We start from the raw sequence: 21139 nt of genomic DNA on the forward strand, positions 1-21139 counted from the left end.
CCATCTGGCTGGCACTCCTTCAGCCCAACATTGAATAAGGCAAGTGAAAAATAGAGGATCTGCTCAACGTATGCACACATTGAGCAGACACTGTATTTTTCATTTATTTTATAGGGATACCCTGTATATGAAATGCTCTTTCCACAAAGTGAGGAAGATGTTTACAAGAGAGGGTGAGAACCTGGCACCCATAGGGTAACCCCCTAATTGGAGGAAAAAACAACATTAAAAATTCAAATTAATTGCGGAGGAGAAGAGAATCTACAACTGGCAGGATGTATTCCTGTAAATTCTGCAAATAAGATGTGTGTTTGCTAAGTTGCTCAGCCAGCACTAAGATAGCCTTATCATTTGGCATTGGAGTATATAAAGCCACAATATCACGAATGACCCATGAAAACAATTGTATTCAATGCATGTTATACTTGACTCTTAACAGCTATATATTTTATATAACTTGGAAGTCTCTGGACCAGTGGTTAGAGATGGTGGCTCAGCCAGATGCAGAGCCTCTCGGTCAAGGAACCCATTCCTGAAATAATTTTTCTTAGCACTGGAGGGAAGACACCTTTATGTATCTTCGGAAGGGCATGGAAAATGGGACAAATTGGATGTGGAGCATTCAAATATTTCATTTGTTTATCAGATTGTACACCTAATGCCAATCCATCACATAATTTCCTACAGGAGGTTTGAAAGGCTTTGCTGGGATCTGAAGAAAGGTATCATCATACAAATTGCATACACTTCTCTTTCACTCCTAAAGTGATGTTATGTTATGCCTCAGTTCTTGTAGAGCACGTCTTTCACCTGCTGACATGTTACAGTCTCTGACAGGCACTGTATCATATAATAGTCCCAAGTTCCTATTCGACCAACAGCTGAAAGTCTTCCATTTCTTCCTGGCAGGATTGTATAGGGCACGGAACCCCCAGATTGGGAAGTGTGGTATTATCAATTACAGGTATGGTATTTTGTGATCCTTCCCCTGATTCTCCACCTAAAAAATGTAGAATAATTATTGATAATTGCTCTGAAAAATGTAAATCTGTAAACTCATTGTGGGAAATTATGGTGTCTATCATATTATTCATATATCTGTTTTACTGCCCCAATGAATCATACTCATTCTAAAAATGCTTCACAGTACGTAGCTGTACAGATTTGTGTACATCCAGTAGGCTGTTGTACAAATTGAACTTTATCGTAGAACAAAATGAAGACCCTTCCTGACTACTCACTCTTGATCTGTGGATAAAATCCATCCTGACAGATCGATTACATTGAGATTAGTGACATTTTTTGCTTGTTACAGTTGTGCTTTCTCATTATATATTTGCGCTTTTGACGTCCCATATGCTTCCTCATGACTTGTCTGTAGTTCTTCATGGCAGCATTGTGCCACCCTTTGGATTTCTGAATATTTCCATAGGTTGTAAAAAAGATATCCTCTGATTGGTAGACAATAGTATCATGATCAACATATCCGTATGAGTCTGAGGCATCCGTGATTGTATCGGTTGTTCATGTTCAGGTGATGAAGAATTCACGTTGTTCCCTTTTAGGATTTTTGATTTGCCGTTCTTTAATGTTGATTTGTGTGCACCTCCTTCTCTTGATTGTCTATACCAGTTGTACACCATACCTGACATATAATCTTGTATGTCCCCTTTGAACTTGCTTTGTTTGACTTATATGTCGTTTTCTAATGTGGTAATATTACACTTCCATTTTTTGCCAAGATCAAATAGATATACTGATTGAGGCATTCACATGTAGTTTATTTAGATGTTTATATAGTGGATTATTTCAGATTTTGCAATTAACTACATCATTTTTTTAAATTCTGATTTTTATTGGAAAATGGATACAGATCTCGAACAAAAATAATGCCGGTCATCAAGCAACTATATAAAGGAGAATATAAGATTATGACTTGACATTACAATCAACAGCTTTGAAAGCAGGTTATTCCTTACCACTGACAGGTAATGAAAATCTCAAGAGTTGTTGTGAGCAAAAGATCAAGTGCGAACAACCGCGACTGGGTAGTAAAACAGGACACCATCTTGGGTAGCTGCTGAAGTAGTGTCAGATGTAGAGAAAAGTAAGAAATAAAGGAAGTATGAGACAAGAGGAGGAGGAAAGGGGGAAGGAAAGAAAGAGGGGAGAAATGGATAAGCAAGGTGGGCTAACTTGCCATAATAAGTTAAAAAAGGGGGGGTCTGATTGAGAGTGGGAATCTTCATGACATCAGGGACAGGTAATCCTGAGATTCCTCAAAACATGACCAATAGTGCCACGAATGTAAAAACTTATCATGATATCCCAGAAGTGAGGCCATCATGTCCTCCATTAGTTGTACCTCATTGATTTTTTTTGAGACCAGAGGCGTATGGAGTGAGGGGTCTTTTGTCTCCACAATGTAGGAATGCATGCTCAGGCTTTATTGACCACGTATCGAATGATTGATTTCCGTTAAGCGGGTATGAGAACATCACAGACATAGAGAAGGAAAAACCTGGGAGATTTAGGTAATATGTGGTCCGTAAACCTTGACGTAATTCATCAGACGGCATCTCGAAAGTCAGCAAGTTTTGGACATTCCCGATATGAAGGTTCCATCCTGAACCCCACAGCGCTAGCACAGGGGAGACACCGATTGAAAAATGAGGTGAAGTTTGGAGGACACCCAATACCATCTAGTGATGACCTTAAACCAAGATTCTTGAATCCTTACAGATATGGAGGATTTGTGTGTGGAGATGAGCGAGCATACTCGATAAGGCAAACTACTCGATCGAGTAGTGCCTTATTCAAGTACCTGCCCGCTCGTCTCTAAAGATTCGAGTGCCGGCAGTGAGCGGGGAGCGGCAGGGTAGAGCGGGGAGGAACGGAGGGGAGATCTCTCTTTCCCTCTCCCCCCCTGCTCCCCCCTGCTCACCGCCGCAACTCACCTGTCACCGGCGCCGGCAGCTGAATCTTTAGAGACGAGCGGGCAGGTGCTTGAATAAGGCACTACACGCTCGAGTAGTTTGCCTTATCGAGTATGCTCGCTCATCTCTATTTGTGTGCCATTCTGTACCAACAAAGACGTTGATCCTAGGAGAACTGAATATGTAGGTCCCTTTCCCAGGTGGAGAGATAGGCAGCTTGCCTTTCCTCCGGTGGGAGAACAAAGAGTTTATATAGGGATGAGCGACCACGGTGAAGATAACCCCCATCGGAACACAAGCGTTGAAACATGGTGAGAAGGTGCTCATACCTAGCCGGCGATGGTAAAGAAAGAAGGAAATGTCGGAACTGAGAGGCTGACCAGTAGGATAAAGCACAAGGTTCCTGAAAGGCCATTAACTAAGGAAACGTCTGCCACAACTTAAAGTGTTGAGCTTGCAACCGCTTAGCACCAATAACTACAGTAATTTTATGGAACACTGATAATAATTTATTTCACCTAGTCTTTAAAGTCCTCATTAAAGACAGTAGTGAGTATTTTATGTACCTGGAACCCACTAGGAGACATGTTTTTAGAAGCATATAATTGTAGGGTAGTATAATCCCATCATCCATATAACTGCTACAAGTGCAATTTTTCCAACTCTCACATTAGGACAACTTAACTCTGCATTAACCCCTGATGTGCTTAATATATGATTGGAAAAAATACCTGCTGCTTTACGCAGTCTTCCATGGTTATTTATATCGATGGAGCATGCATTAATTTCAGGAGTGTTTCGCTGAAGGGCTTGCAGGTTCTGACATGATTGAAAAAAAAAACTCCTCAGAGCTTTCTTGTTAATGACGTATATATGCAAAAAAAAAAGTTAGGTTACTTACTTTACTGAAGCACTCATATGCAAACAGCAGGGGTGTAAGGCTGGCTTCATAAGGGCATATTCGCACACGTATTTGCGCACGCAATACACAGAGAATAGAAGCCATTGATTTCAATGGGTTCTTTCACTTGCGCATATTTTTCCTGGGCATTTCAATTGTACGAAAAAGCACGCAGCATGCTCTATTTTCCAAAGGTCCACATGGAATTCAATGGGGATTCACATATGCATGTGCAATATGCTGGGAGATGTGTGAAAGACTGCGTAATTGCTCAGGAATAAGAACACATCTTGAATTCATTAGACTAATTAGCCATTTTAATGGCTGGGAGCATTGATGCTTTATTTTTTGCATGCGCAAATGCACATGCTTGCGCATGGAAAAAGCACAAGTAAATTACGTTGATGCGTGTGCATAAAAGCAACGTTTGTTCTGCAAAAATGCTGCGCTTATGCGCACACAAATACGCATACGCCCGTGTAAAGCTGGCCTAATGGACCTTTCATATGAGACGGAATAGGCCATACAACGCATCATAAGCCAGGGTAAATTCCACACCAAAATCGGCAGACGGAATTGCAAATGGCTTAAAACCTGGCTGCAATTCCTTGGTTAGATGTGCGAATTTTAGAGTGGAATTTTGTGTTGATTTGGCTGCAGCCTGCAACTTAACCCTTTCCAATCCACTGTCTGACCTCTGAAGACATCATGATTTAAGGCTGAACAGCTCCAATCTTGGAAGACATCCTTCAGGGTTCTCTTACTGTATATTGCCAGCCTCTCTGCTGTTGGAGCCTATCCAATGTGTCACCTCATGCAGTACTGGCTTTAGCCTGCATATAGCGCCGTTGTATAACAGCAGAAAAAGAGTAAGCCCCCTAGGAAAACCGGGATACAAATTGGATTGGAAAGAGTTAATTCCGTCCCGTATGAAAGTTCCCTAATAGGTGAAGATGCGGTCGCACCCAAGCCCAAGGCTAATTTCACACGGGTGAGCGCGATATTGGGCCATGAAACTCATAAAAATCTATACAGTCTGATTGCCTTGCCTGTCCCCACTCCCATGTTGGCTCTGAAGTGGCGCACACACAGAGATCGGCGCCCCACCACCGACAACAGTGTTGTCCTCCCCCCTGCCCATGCCGCTGTGGCCAATACTGTCCTGCCCCTGTGCTGTAATGGCGCTCAGCGCAGTGGATGAGACCCTTCCAACGCTCTCCGGACTTTCAGGGGATGTGGCCGCTAACGGCTACTCTGCTTCCTCTCTCTTCAGCAGCTGTCACCAGCTCCGCTGTCAACAGCCGGATGGGAGCAGAGTAGCCTTCAATGGCCGCATCTCACCGCTACAGTAAGGGAGAGGACAGTACAGCCGCTGCAGGGCTAATCTCGACGCTAAAGTAGGGGGGAGGCCGGTGGCGGGGTGGTCATGAGGGAGGAAAGGGAGAAAATTCAGCCAATCGAGAGCTAGGGACATGACAGGGGCATTCCTCCATGCAAGCCCTGTCAAACACCTAGCTTCCGGTGGTGACAAGATACAATAGTGCCCCCGGGACCTCACTCTAGCATCTCCCTGGCAGCGCCATGTTTGAGTATGTGGGGTAGCCTATCTAGTAGCGGGTGAGCTGACTTACTAGGTGGGTCCGCTGACTTAGTAGGCCCAGGTGTTATTGTTTAACCCTGCGAAATCACGCCGTAAAATGCGTGATTTCGGGTATATGGGGCTTTCAGTGAGCATTTGTGCAGCAAAATAGAGAATGTTGTTTTTTTTTTTTAAATGCGTGCGGAAAAAGAACATGTGATAAGGAACCTATTGGAATCAATGGGCTCTATTTGCTGCATATTCGCATTGGTTAAAGAGTAGACGTAGCTAAATCCACAACAAAATCTGCATGTAACGAGGATTTTGCTACAGATTTGGTCCAGATACAACAGTATTATATCTAAGTGAAGTGCGAACCCAGCATTATTGTGTTAGATTGTCCGCTTTCTCTTTGAGCATGGTTAGGAGAAAGTTCAAGTTGCAGAGGAAGTTCTAGCTCATGCATAATTCACACTGCAGGGCTTGGAAGGCAGAGCTCAAGTGTATCTTTGGGTAAGAGACTTTACCTTCATAAACACCTCTCTCACTATTAGAGGGTACGGTCACACGGTGGAATTTTCCACAGCGAATTCCACATCAAAAATGTGTCAAAATCCATGCCTTTTGTCAGATTATTTTGGTGCAGGTCTGCACGAGGAATTTGCCCTATCAATGGGCAAAATGTGCGTGTGGAATCCCAAAGTGGAAAAAATGGCATTTTGACGAGTTTCCGCATCAAGAAGTATCACACAAATGTATTTGCACAAGCAAAATGTGCACAGACAATACACAGGGAATAGAACCCATTGATTTCAATCGGTTCGTTTACATAAGTGTATTTTGCGTGCACATTTCGTTTGCGCAAAAAAATACGCAGCATGCTCTATTTTCCTGTGAATTTGCGCATGAAAAAATAGCACACATTGAACTAATTAACTTAATTTCAATAAATGGGAGCATGCTTAATAGGGATGAGCGAGTATACTCGCTAAGGCACTACTCGCTCGAGTAATGTGCCTTAGCCGAGTATCTCCCTGCTCGTCCTTAAAGATTCGGGGGCCGCCGCAGCTGACAGGTGAGTTGCGGCAGGGAGCAGGGGAGAGCGGGCGGGAGAGCGGGAGAGAGAGATCTCCCCTCCGTTCCTCCCTGCTCTCCCCCGCAGCTCCCCGCCCCGCGGCGGCACCCGAATCTTTCGGGACGAGCGGGGAGATACTCGGCTAAGGCACATTACTCGAGCGAGTAGTGCCTTAGCAAGTATACTCGCTCATCCCTAATGCTTAATTGTTTTTGTGCACACAAAGGCACACGATTTGCACATGCAAAAAGTACAGTAAAACACACATTGCTCAAATACGCGCTGCAAATGCATACGTAAATGCGTTTACGCCCGTATGACATTGGCCTTATGGTATATAAAGATAAAGGTCATGTAGCTGAACAGAAAGCACAAATAAACTCTGCAACATTTATTAGAAGGGTTATCTTTATGAAGACATTTCCTGTCCATATGCCTGCTGTAGAGGGGGTTCCCAATGCAGGACCCCCTCCATGAGCCAAAACAGAGAGCTGCTGTCTGACAGCACATTCCGCTCTGGCAGATTCCAGCCATCCTTGTATTACTTGCAATATTATACTTCCGCAGCAACTGCGGCTGGCCAGAGCTTTCCATAGCAAAGTCAGCAGTTTGCCGAAGGTGTCAGATACTATTTTGAAAGAGGCTTTCTGATGAGATAACCACTTTGAATAAAACATCTGGGATGTGCTCCCTCCTTGGCAGAGGTTGCTTACTAAGCCTTGGTTAGTCAGGGGCATGATTTGGGGAGTCCAGGAGTACGTGATGAAGTCATGAGAGTAGTGATGTCACAATGCCTGAACTTGTCCCTTTCAATGGGACTGTTCCATCGTTAAATAGTAACCTTCTCTGGTAAATCATGCAAATCATAAATGGATTTTAATTGGACTCATTTAAAAAATATGCTCCTATCTAGATATTGCTGTTACATACTTATTATGGACCCAATCATGTATCAGTAATATCTAGAAGCAATTAAATGAAAGCAATTGAAAGATTTTTATGTCTTGTTTGATCTAACAGGGAACAATAATATTTAAATTGTGAACTTACCCCTTCAAGGTCTCACTTACAGCACAGGTGATGTGGAGCGAGGACCACAGCATGCATGCAAAAGTCAAGCTTTTTATTGTGTCATTCTATTGTGTACACAAATAATAGTGATAGCCGGGTGTGATTATATAAGGGGGCAGCGTTTGTTCATTACTGTTTTGTGCTATTTTGGTCGTGTTAATAGTGTTTGTCCTTTAGGGTATTCTAGTATTCGGGGGATGGCAGAGTTGTGAAGAGGATTTTGTCTGATAGCATGCTCAGAAGGGGGGCTCCACATAGACCGTAGAGTAGATATTCCCTACGGACAGCCAAGCAAGGCAAGCTACTCCTTGTAGCCCTATGTTGCTCTCTGCAATACTGGACTCTGTTTCCTCCACGAGATCTCTTCTCTCCGGTGAGCGGCTATTAGCAAGGTTCACTGAACTGGTTTTTAGGGCTATGGCCTAGCGTGATGTGAGCATTGGAAACACACTAGGAGAGCTTCCATCTGTTATGTTAGCTTGCTAGCTTGGTTCTCTTCATGATCCAGTATTTTTGCTTTGGTGTGAGGCCTGTCTGTCGTTGAGGGCGAGTTACGATGACAAGGAGGAAGGAAGCCGGTGATGGCGCTCAGGCACAGGCATCTGTGAACGCTACGCAAATAATTTGCACTGTGAGCCTGCTCAAGCAACATTGGAGGCAATATCGAACATTGAGCATGGTGATTGTGCGGAATGAACCGAACGCTTTGATCATTCTGATCGTTTTACTGAACAGGTTGGCAGAATTTGTTCGCTCAACTCCTTCTGCAAGCCTGGTAGGAAATTCTCATGAAACATCTACAGTTGTATTTGCCTCCTCTGATGGAACTTTTAATACATTATCTCACTCTATTGAGAAGGGTAAGTATGGCCTTGTTTTATATGCTTCATCTGCTTCTGCAAATATTATTATACAGGCCATTTCAGCAAAAGCTAGTGGTGTGAATATTGTGAAAGTATTAGGGTAATCTGTTACTCTCATCATTCATGGGTTAATACAACTTTAAAGACAAATTTAGACGTCCTGATTATCGTTGAGAAAGTGTTATAATGACCGAAAGTGCGTGATAATCGATACATCTAAACACGAGCCATTGTGCACTTTTCATTCACTTTTAATTCATCGGTCAGTTTCAGTCAGCATAAAAATAATCAGTGGCCCATTCACTTCTCGTTACTTTTAAACACTAAACACTTAGTATTTCACATAGAATGTAAAGCAGTTAATCAAAAAGTGAACTATTCTCAGTGATGATCTGCCTGTCTAAACAGGCTGAATGAGCGCAAACGATTATGAACAAGTTAGGGGTGGCATCACTTGCTCTTGTACTCATTCAAATGAGAATCAGGGCATAAGTCTAAAACTTCGAAAGCAGCACAGACCTGACTGAGCTATTCTTGGTAGCAGGAGAGTTTGGACATTCTCTAGAGACTATATTTAGTCATTGTATCTGCATTCTTGTACTCTTTTCAGTAAAAGATAATGTATTCATTAGTAAGTGTTAGACTTTTGTAGGATTTGCTCCGTTTTACAGCAACAAGGTCTAACTTAGGGTGCGTTCCCACGAACGTATATCGGCTCGGTTTTCACGCTGAGCCGATATACGTTGTCCTCGTGTGCAGAGGGGGGAGGCTGGAAGAGCCCAGGAGCAGGAACTGAGCTCCCGCCCCCTCTCTGCCTCCTCTCCGCCCCTCTGCACTATTTGCAATGAGAGGAGGCGGAACGGGGGCGGGGCTAAGTTCCGGGAATTAGCCCCACCCCCGTTCCGCCTCTCCCCATTGCAAATAGTGCAGAGGGGTGGAGAGGAGGCAGAGAGGGGGCGGGAGCTGAGTTTCTACTCCTGGGCTCTTCCAGCCTCCCCCCCTGCACATGAAGACAACGTATATCGGCTCGGCGTGAAAACCGAGCCGATATACGTTCGTGGGAACGCACCCTTAGGGTATTGGTCCACTGTGACTGGACACTATACTTTCTTTTGTTTTGCTTTGCACAATAAAGCTCAATGGGCTGGACTTGATAGAAAGAGCACAGTTGTGACTTCACACAGTTGGTGTCCCCCCTCCATATTCCAACAAATGTATTAAGGTGATGGAATTTACGGCTATATAGTCTCCTATTCCTACATTAAATGTGGTCAATTTTAATAATTGCCTGGATCCCTGTTTGGATAGATTTAATAAAGGCCCTATAGTGGCCTTTCCTTGCCCAACTGCTTTCGCAAGCTTATTAATGGAATTAGGTTAATGTGTTCTGTGGAGGTTGAGCAATCCAGAAGTTTAACAATACTCTTGTTATTCCAGTTTACATAATACACTTTCTAGAATAGATCTCCTGTTAGGTACTCCATTTATGCCTCCTCATGTTAATAGAGTGGAGTGGAATATCTACCACAAACTGTGTCTCATCACTCTCCACTCTATTTGTAGTTGATTATGAATGGTGGGGGATTTGGTTTGGATAGAGTTTGGAGGTTAAATCCCTTTATGTTGAACCTGCTTGATGGTAATGTTAGAACGGAGGAGGCTCTATTGGAGTTTTTTTTTAGATTAAGGCCTCCTGCAGACGGGCGAAAATTCCACGTCGGGATTTCCCGCGGAATTTCCGCCTGTGGAAGCTGCCATAGGATTGTGTTAGCAAGCGCAATCCTAGGCAGACGGCCGTGATTTGTCCACGCGAAATCTCGCGCGGCAAACAAATCGTGGCATGCTCTATTTCTGTGCGGGGCTCGCAGAGCCCCTCACAGAAATCTCACTCCCCGGCCGCCAGCTCCGGTCTGCGCATGTGCCGGCAGCCCGGCAGCTGGCACATCAAACAGCCGGAGCCACGGAAGGAGGTGAGTACACGCTGCTCTTTGCAGGGGCTCGGGACGGGTCCTGCTGCAAGAATTCTCGCAGCCGGATCCGACCCGGCCGTCTGCAGGCGGCCTAATACTGGTTCTTTATTAGTGTTTGTAGTGTGGGATGCTATGAAGGCATTTATGCATGGTCATTATATAAAGAAGAGTAGCCTGCATAAGTCTAAATCTCAGGATATTATTTGGGCCTTTCAGATGCAGATGAAATTTCAAGTCATTTTTTCCTCTATTTTAAAAACCTATATGCTTCTAAATTTAATGTGGATTGTGCAGATCTTTATGAATATTTGGCCGTAGTTCAATTTCCAAGTTTGATGATCAGAGGGATATTTTTTCACTCGAAGCTGCCAAAGCTTTTGACAGTGTCGAGTGGAATTATTTGTGGGCTGTTCTTTATGGGATGGCTTTTGGTGAGAAATCTGTGGCATGGGGTACACTGCTCCATTCAATGCCAGGGGCAAGAGTGAGGGTAAATGGTTGTATTTCTGGACAGATGATGTTAGGGGGGAAACAAGACAGGAGTGTTCTCTGTCCCCTCTTCTCTTTGCCTTGGCAATCTTGCCCCTGGCTGGTTTGATAAGGCAATCACCCGATATAGTTGGATTTCAGTATGGCGAAATTGAGGAACATGTCTCATTATATGCAGATATTGCTGTATACAGGGGATGTGAGAAGATCAATGAGTCCTATTATGCCATTTCTGATATATTTGGTAAGATCCCTTGCCGATGGACTATTCATTGGAACATATGCAATTACAAATAGTGAAGGAATGCAAATATTTGGGAATTGTGGTATCTTCTAAGCCTCAAGACTTTATTTCTGTCAATTCGCTTTCATTGATACAAACATTTGAGGATAGGGTCAAGGTCTGGCATCATCTCCCATTGTTGATAATTGGCAGGGGAAATCTTATTTAAATGATTTTGATGTCACAACTCTTTAATATACTTCAAAATTCTCTGGTTTGGATTCCATCACAATATTTTTTAGACCCCATATGATATTTAGGAGTTTATTATGGGATAAGAAATTAAAGTTAAATTAGAGACCCTTCAAAGGGATAAACAGTCTGGAGGGTTGGCAATTGCAAATGGTTGGATACATTTTCTGCCATCTGAATTGCAACAGTTGAAGGGGTTGGGAGAAAGAAATGGGGTGGGGTTGAATGGCAGATTAGTTTCTAAAGTGACAGGTTGTAGCCCCGCTATAACGGGATGTGAGAGAGGGAATACATTCTGGAATAAATGTAAGCAGATTTTGCAACTATACTATACACACCCCTTCTAGAGGAACCCTAAATTGACAGACTTTTTTTAAGTATGTCTTGAACAATTTAGAGAGCTTTATGATGCAATTGCTGCTCAGGCCCGGTCAGTATCTATGCTTACGGTTTAATACCCTTTAGTGATTTTCTTGGGTGTTCTGGCACTATGTAGGGTGTAATATCTTATTTAAATAGACAGATGCTTTCTTACTATTTATAGTAATTCCCAATACAGGTAAAGGAAAAATAGGAAAAATATTTAGGTCATATTAGCGAAGATAAATGGGCCACAGCATTGTGTATGATTCCAATAATATCTCTATCAGAAGGTTAATGACTATCACAATTGTATTTAGTGCATAGAGTTTATCGTACTCCAATAAAGTTGCTTAGCATGGGTAATAGATTAAACTCATACTATCCAAAATGTTATATGGATGGTGCAGATTTAATGCATGTTGTCTGGGATTGTGTAAAATTACATGAATTTTGGAACGGGGTACTAGAGATAATTTATAAAATATATCTTGTTGATATTTGTCTTAATCCTAGAACTTGTATATTTGGCATTATTGATGGGCTTGATGGGCACACAATTTGGGGAATTCAGAGAGCATTGTATCAGGTGCAGAAGCTGATTAGTGCTTGCTGGATGCAGTCTGCCACCCCCGACAGTAGAGACCAATTTAGACACAATGATTGTTGCTCAAAATTCGCTCAAAAGCCGTCATTTGAGCGATAATCGTTGCGTGTAAATGTGCCAATCTTTCATTTTTCTGCCGAATGACAGATTTCAGTTTGGCTTGAAATCTGTCTTTTAGCAGAACGGGTGATAAGACAGACTGCATGCTGTGTTCTGCCCGGGGAGCGCTGATTACAGCTGATTGCATTGTCTCAGCTGTTTTCAGCTGTCAGCCCCACCGGCAAAACAAAAGGAATTTATTCAGAAAACAGTGGGTGGTCCTCTAAATAAATTCAGCTAGTAGTGGCTCACAAGCTGCTAATTGGTACTAATAGGCATTAGTACCAATTAGTAGAATATGCAAAATGATCGCTCAAAAGCCATCTTTTGAGCGATCATCTTTGTGTCTAGACCCACCTTAGGAGATTTTGTTTCAAAGATAAGAGAGGTTATATCTTTCAAAAGGGGGATATATAAAAAAAAGAAAAAGGCTGTTTGACTAGCCGATGAAATTTGAGGAAGATGGTCTATATATGGGATAGTTCACATCGAGTGCTGGTTGCCTTGAGGTATTGTAGAAAAGTTGATGTAATTTGGTGGGGGGAGGGTGACAAGGTGGAGAAGAGTTTACAAATATGTATCTCCTAATGTACCTTATATTTATATCTGCATACCATGTACCACTTAGTTTCTATGTTTTAATCCAGCCAAACTGACAAAGAGGTGTGACCCCAAAATGCGTTTTCACATGCTGGCTTTGGACATTGTTCAATAAAAGAGAAGTTCTTCACCACTTCATCTATGACCTTTAATTTCTACTAAGTTTAGAGTGTTGCGCTTGGTTTCCAGACTTTTTAGTCTTTTCTTCTTGCTGCAGTGAGGGTGACAGGTGTCACGAGACCCCCATTCCCAATGATGAGACCCCCACCGATCAGCAAGTTATTCCCTATCCTAAGGATAGTGGATAACTACCAATTGTGGTACGACCTTTTCACTTTATTTTATGAGTTGTTACTATTTGTTTATGCTATATATGTCATTATCACCGAAATAAGCTTTGTTGTACTTGGTATACCAAAGCGTTACTGCCAACCCATCATATGTTTTTTACCAAGTGAAACTACAACTCCACGTATGGCCTGAACAATGGTATGGATATGCTGAGAGTTGTAGTTTCACAAGATGGAATACAGCCGATCTTACACATGAATACAATACTGCATATTTCCCAGAGGAGCATGGATGACCTATTAGTTTCCTCACACATTCTAGATGCTCTCCCTAAAGAGAAACAATACCCTTCCTAACCCACATTGAGGCATCTCACTAGCCAAGCCAGGAACCTATTGCACACTGATGAGAGGTAATTCCCCCGAAACAGCTGTCTGTGTATGATTATCTTTTCCTTCTGGAGAAGACTCTGGCTTTCGTTCATAATTCCTAGTAATTTTTACAAGACTTGTTAAAAGGTCTGACATTGACTTGCAGGAATGCTGCCATCCAATAGGTGGCAATATAGAGGCATTCTTTCATCCTCCCATTCACAATACTGATGCGATGCAGTCAGAGAGAATACCTGTTGTTGATATACCACTGAATGTTCCTTTGTGAATGATTCTGTATGTATCAGGCTGAAGATTTCTTTGCAGATCTAGCTATAAATACCAGAAACCAGGCAGTCGAGTGGAAAGTGGGCGGACCCCATTATAGTCAACGGGGTCTGCCGGCGGTGTTCAGCTCTGTCCACAGATGTGGAACCGTTTGTGGGGATTACCCTTTCCTGCTCTCTGGACGGACTAGGGAAAGCGGAATCCCCAGCGCAGATGTGAAAGCACCCTAAATAGTATCTATATGTATCATCTTTGTAATGCTGTTTACAATTGGGCTTTGTCTTATCTGATGAGTTTGTCTATAAACTGATTTGTTTTAAAGGGGTTTTCCGTGGAAACACTATTGATGACCTATCCTCAGGATAGGTCATCAATAGTTGATCGGCCAGGGTCCGTCACTCGGGACCCCAACCAATTAGCTGTTCGAATGCATGCTGTCAGCGCCGCAATAGCAGAGTTCAGAGCGCAAGCCTCCGCTCCGACCCCTGTTTAATTGTGGCGCTGTCAGTGGGCGCACAATCAGCTGAACAGTCGAGGTCCCGAGCGACGGACCCCAGTGGATTCTGAGGATAGGTCATCAATAATATTCTTCATGGGAAAATCCCTTTAAGACCCCAGAACATAAGGTGGAAAATAGGAATGTCCGCTCTGTAAATTAAGTGCTGGCACCCGCAGCTGCCAGAAAACCACAGCAGTAAAATGTGTATTGTGACATATTTTAGACAGGAGCACATATATAAAGTAGAAGATGCAAGACCTATGCAGAAAAGACTGAGGGAAGTGCAGATTGACAAGCAGATAGTTAACTATAGAGCCAGCAGGTTTTTCCAGATGCCTTTACTGGGTGTTGTAGACTAGCATGGAAACAGCAGATGTATTGGTTGCTAGTGAAGCTGGCATAGACTCACTTTTTTACACTCCCTTGTACTCGGTGGGGTAGATGTGTCTAAAATGTTGAATTAATTAGAGTGATGTTTGCAACATGTTTTTAAAATATCTGTAACACTTTAGAGCACACGTGTCAAACGCAAAGCCCATGGGTCGAATCCGGCCCGCTGCCTCATTTTATGTGGCCCGCTGGCTGTGCAGCATTCCACTTACCCATCCTGCAGGTTCTTCGGCGGTGGTGCAGCCTGACTGCTGACCTCTCCTCTCTGGTGTCTGTGTGCCGATGCTGAATGGAGAGGTCAGCGGTCAGAGACTGCACTGCTGTCACCAAACCGGACCTGCAGGCTGGGCGAGTGAAATGCCCTGAGGGATGCTGCCTGGCCCAAGGCCAACAGGGGGGGGGATTGCTATTACTACAGGGACTAATATGGGAACACGGTTACTACTGAAGCCATAGATATAAGGGACACTTACTACTGGGGCCACTATGAGGAACCCTATTACAACTGCTGCAGCCACAATGGACGTCACTATTTAAGCATTTTGGTCATGCAAATATGTTGTGTATTTGCGTGACCGAAAATCGATTGGCCCGTGTTTTTCATCCATTCAAGCGTGTTTTTTGATTGAAATCGGCAGCGATGACACTTGTGCTTCATTCATCTGACATAACGACGATCTCAACACATTCTGTTTGATGTAACGCCATCATTCACATTGGCTGTAATAAAGAAAAATGTGTTAACATGAGAACAAATAAAATTCTGTTAAAATGAAGTACAGAATTGTATTTCTGGTGAAATTCTCTGCAAGTTTGATATATTACACACCTACCATCCTCCTACCTTCCCCCTTCCAATTGGGAAAATTAGACTTGAATCCAAGATGGCAGTATTCAAAATGGGCATAAACGGGAATCTCTCTTCGTCTGCTGCCCATATGCAAAATTAGACCACCGTCTGAAAAACTATTTTCATTCTATATGGGCGTTTTCACACCTCTGAGACACCCTGTATTTACAGCCTGGGGGTACATGCACACAGGTTTTTTTTTCTGCCCGATTCTTGGCCCAAAAATCGGACAGAAGCAGCACCTATTCATTTTAATGGGTGTATGCACATGTTTTTTTCCATTGCAGCATGTCCTATTCTTTTCCAATTTTTGGATGCAAATAACACATGTCAATGTGTGGTGCTCAGCATACGGATGGGGTGTCCATTCACTGTCCGATCTGAGTTGTACCTGACAATCTCAGGTACAACTTTTTAATCACCCGTGCATTCCATATAGCTATTTTCAATTTTTTATGTAGATTAATTCCATGAACTGTAAAATGGTGTTCTCTTAGGGATCACTCACATGGGCGCTGTATATTATGCGCAAATTCTTTGCACATGTAATACGCAGTCCTAAAAGTCCATTAATTTACATTGGAACATTCAGCATGACCTATTTTGGTGTGTATTACATGCATTATAGGCTATGGGGGGTTAAAATACTCCATAAATTCACAAGTTACGTGTATTTAATTGTGCACTGTGTATTACGTGTGTGAAAAATACCCGCTTAATACGCAACCCCCATATGACCATGTGAGTGCGCGCTTAAGGAAATTGGTGTCTCTTGTTACAATTTAATAAAAGTTCCTTTGTTCTTTCCAAAGGTATATTTCATAAAGGGCAGACAGTATTTAGAATTCTATAGCTCTAGATATCGTGTTTTGTCCTTTGTATTATTTCTATAGTAGCTAGCTGTTGAGTTGTGATAGTGTGGGGCACTGGCATAACTATAGGGAATGCGGTTGCCCCCGGGCCCAGGAGCCTTAGGGGGCCCAGAAGGCCTCTCTTCTCCATATAGGGAGCCCAGTACTATGAATAAAGTGTTATAGTTGGGGGCCCTCTTACAGGTTTTGCATTGGGGCGCAGGAGCTTCAAATTACGCTTCTGTCAGGGGACATGGTGTACATGAAAAGCTATGTCCTAGAGCATTTGCTCACTGATCCCTTCAATGCTAATAAATATCAATAATTGGAGCTTTGCGTCGGTTTTTTTTATCACTGTGGTGTTAGTATGTATTCTTCTATGTACGCAGCTCCTGGGTAAATAGACTAGTAGACAGTGCTACTACGAACTTCGGTTACACTAGTAAATTATTTATGACCTCCATGTGTATACTGAACTCTAATTCTAGAAGTATTTTATCACTTGTACATTATGTGACATGTGAGCTTTAGCAGTCTGAAAACATGATATGAGAAGTAGAGGCAGGCGACCAAACTTAGTAAACTTTTTTTGTTTTTCTATACTAATAGTAACAAGGGAAGTCATGACAGATCAAAGGAGGGAAGATCGGGGAAGTGGGTTTATTGACAAGGTGTATGACATGCAGAGAAGACAGTTCTAAAAGTGTCCATCTATTACTGAGAAAAATACTTCCATAAATTCAAGAACTGATACATAATAAGCCTTCTTGCAGCTGATGGGCCATGCTGAAAACAAAAACAGCAAAAAGTGCTCTCCTAAAGGGACATTTCATGCAGGACAGAATATTCTGTAACAGCGTTGCGAAATATGCCCTGTTACAGAATATTCAGCCCCCAAATCCAACAAAAATTGCCCAAGACAGGTAAAAGGAAGCAAAGTTGACCAAATGTATAAGTGCAAAAGATTTAATTTGTTTCTAGAATCCTCATCTTATAAAGGGTATCCTGTATAAGCAGTGCTATAGATAAGGTTTGGGTTGAAAACATTTGGGGCAAGCTTAGGTTAGGATCCATCCTATTAAAGAAGTGAGCTAGCGATGATTTCACTGACATCAAGGACATGTGACCACCACAGTCAATCAGCAGCTTATTTTGACTAGCGATTATTTGCTTTAGTCACTTGTCCCTGTGTTGGGACATTGTCGCTGCTGCGACTGAAAGTAAAGAGCTGCGGGAGATTGGCATTAGGGATACGGAAGCAGCAGCAGGTCAGGTGAGGTTACTATGGCTTTTGTATTATTTCACCACAGTGAGCAGCTTTGCAATTTTTTCCATGGATAATCCCTTTAAATAGTTGGATGGTTGGGGATATCCCCAATAAGGCTTTAATAGTTGATTGGCAGGGGTCCGCCGTTTGGGACGCCTTGCAAAAAGCTATTGCCGGGACCACTGTCAGTATGAAGAGAGCTGAAAACTGAGAGCTGCATCTGCATTGCAGTGGCCCAGGTTGGTAACTGCAGCAACAGCTCCCACTTAATTTATTGAGAGTTGCGCCTGCAATTACCAACCTGGGCCTCTGCAATGCGGACTGAGTGGTCAGCTACTGACTCTGTCCACACTTACAGTGGGTCTGATAGCAGTTGTTTGCTGGGGGTCCCAAACCGCGAACCCCTGCTCATAAACTAAAGAAGACCTATCCTAAGGATAGCCCATCAATATAATTAAGTGCTGGAAAACCCCTTTAAAGAAACCAGGAAATATATGATAGTGTCTGTTAATGGACACTGAAATGGCCCATGATATGAAATAAGGTCCAATCAAAACCACCATGCTGCCTTTTGTGTTGCATGAGATCCGGACCCTTCCTTTGGCATTTTTGCCTTGGATTGCACTGCTGTGACCAATGCCAAGCGAGCAAAACCATAATATAGAGTGTGATTCTGTTCATCGCTGGTTGGGTGGATTTTCTCTGTACCTTCTAGTTAACCCTATTCTGAAATAACATGACGGAGAAAGTTGGTTACAGAACAAAAGTTATCCTGTGATTGAGGTCATGAACCGAAGTATAAGCAACCTTTGTTGAGATTACTTTCCTAACAAAGAATTAAGAATCATGTGACATCTATAGAGCTGCTAAGGCTGGCCGGACATGCAGATGATTTATACTACCGGTGGACAATCTGTGCACGTTTGGTAATTAAATGTATTTCAGCAGAACTGTGGAACCATTCAGTTTTCAGTTGCTAGTTATGATTATAATGCTTGAAGCGACATGGTCATCACCTTCGAGGACCTCAAGTTATGTTATGGAGTTTAAAGGTAAGGGAAAGGGTGTGCAGGGAGCTGTGTTTCTTACTCACCTGTTCCAACGCTGTGTCCCCGTGAAATTAGTGTCCGCTAGCAGCTTCACTCTTTCTTTGTGCACATCTCCCAGGTACTCCCATTCATCTCTATGGGAGATGAGTACACTGAAAGAGTTAAGCTGTTGGCACGCACTAACTTCGCAGGACACAGTGCTGAATTGGGGCATTGGGTGATTATGAAACACAGCTCCCCTGACCCTCCTTCCCTCACTTTTGACTTCCATAATGTAGTTAATGGGACTCAAAAGGTGATGACCGTGTCCCTTTAACAGCAATCATTTCCAAGTTGGGGCTAAGGACACAATCCGTTTTACAAGTTGTTAAAAAATCTGTGCAAAAAATGTTCTATGAATGATTATATACAGCAAACCGTTCTTCTGAATGACTCAAGCCTATAAATTCCATTTCTGGACTGTATACATTATAATGCAGTACTGCAGCATGTAATCTGCTAGTCTAAGGGCCCTTTTACAGAGCAGCCAACCGTCATCCCAGCGATGATCATTCCTGTGTAAAAGCACAGCAACCATCAATGCTCAGTGAATGGAGGCGGTGCGGATCGTTTCGTCCAGCTCACCTCCATTCACAATGATCAGGCAGTCGCTCATACATGAATGACTGCCTGTTTACATGGGTCGATTGTCGTTCAGTTTTTATGCATGTAGAAACCAAACGAAGAATGATAAGCAAATTAATTATTGTTTGTCGTTCGATCGGGTCATGCATTTACACTGAATGAATCATTCCGATTCTCGTTGGATGTGGGAATCTGAAGGATTAGTGTCCTGTTTAAAAGATCCCTAAACTGTAAGAACAAGTAAATATATTAGGGATATTCACCAGCGGCACATTTTTTGTAGGAATTTTAGAAACTGAGAATCAGTTCTATTCCTCTGAATGGGTTGCTTTGGGGGTAAACACGTGGATTTCTGCAAGCCCTATTCAGATGAATGAGACAGTCACAGTTTTTTTGTAACAAAACTTGTCACATATGAATTCAAGTTAGGTCATTTGCACACGGAAGAATTTTAGGTTGTGCCCGTCCATAAGCTGTCTTACACACGGGACCCTGCACATGTACAATTTCGTCCAGCGAATAGGACTTTACACCCAAGTAAATAAAAAGCCTGCGGGCAGTAAAACGGAACCTCCCATATAGAATAGGAGCCTCCATTTGAATGCCTGATCCTATTGCCTACCTAGAGATAAGTCGATAGTAGAGCTGTGAGTATAAATGCCCTTCCACATGGGATGATGATTGTGCAAATCACTGGTTAGATTGAGCAGTTTGCAGGATAATTGTGCAGTGTGAACGCATGCAGTGACCGACCGATCAGTGATAAATCGCTGATCAGATGTTTTATGCAGACCATAAAATCATCGTTGGTCTCTGCTGCATCTTTCAGTTTAAACAGGCAAGCCGCGGCAAATTCCACACCAAAATTGGCAGGCTACCTGCGGATTTTGATCAGGAATTGAAAATGCTTTAAAACCTGCCTGTAATTCTGCATCAGATCCACAGTTAGGGGTGCAAATTTTAGTTTTGGATGCGTCCTGCAGGATAATTCCATCTCATGTGAAAGGTCCCTCTAGCCTGTGAGTGGAGGGAGCAGAAGAGCTGCTGCAAAGTGCTGATGCCATCACAGCCTTCCTCTTATCTCCATTCACATAATACGGGTGGTGTAATCCATGCCAGTATTCCGCTACACAGAATGTGACCCGTCTACTCGCAGGGTACAGTTACAGCAACAGCTCAGAGCCTTCCACTTGACTTACAAATGTCACAGCAAAAACCATGAGAAAGATTTACTAATCCTGTCTAAACTGTACACAACATAAACATAAATGGGAAAGTCAGAAAATGCTCCAAATTTACCATAGTGGTGCATGCTGTGTGATAGATTTGGAGCATCTTGGCATATGGTACACACTTTTCATTTTTATATATCTCTTATGCAGAGATTCATTGGCAGGCAGGGGCTGTCTGGCAAATGTTAAGCTTCGAGTGCAAGCACAGAACACATTCATACAGCACCAGAACCAAGCTCATAACATGATTACAGCAGCAGAACCCCTGAAATAAATTATATATATTCTACAAGACAACGTTTATAACACGGCGGGCTTAGATCTAAATAATACCGTTACCATACAGTGTTCTCAAGTACTAGCGTTACACAGTGATAGTAACTACAGTGCAGTTACCTCCAG

General features: G+C 42.8%; 1 long non-coding RNA gene across 1 annotated transcript; it reads right to left on the reverse strand.

Moving 5' to 3' along the window:
• Positions 1-553: 553 nt before the first annotated feature.
• LOC136628088 (uncharacterized) lies at positions 554-15141 on the reverse strand. The gene is made up of 2 exons (XR_010792848.1): positions 15077-15141; positions 554-1000 (listed from the first exon to the last, which is right to left on the reverse strand). It is a non-coding gene; the product is annotated as an uncharacterized lncRNA (long non-coding RNA).
• Positions 15142-21139: the final 5998 nt, after the last annotated feature.

Source organism: Eleutherodactylus coqui, chromosome 5, assembly GCF_035609145.1.
Source record: "Eleutherodactylus coqui strain aEleCoq1 chromosome 5, aEleCoq1.hap1, whole genome shotgun sequence".
Classification (NCBI taxonomy): Eukaryota; Metazoa; Chordata; class Amphibia; order Anura; family Eleutherodactylidae; genus Eleutherodactylus; species Eleutherodactylus coqui.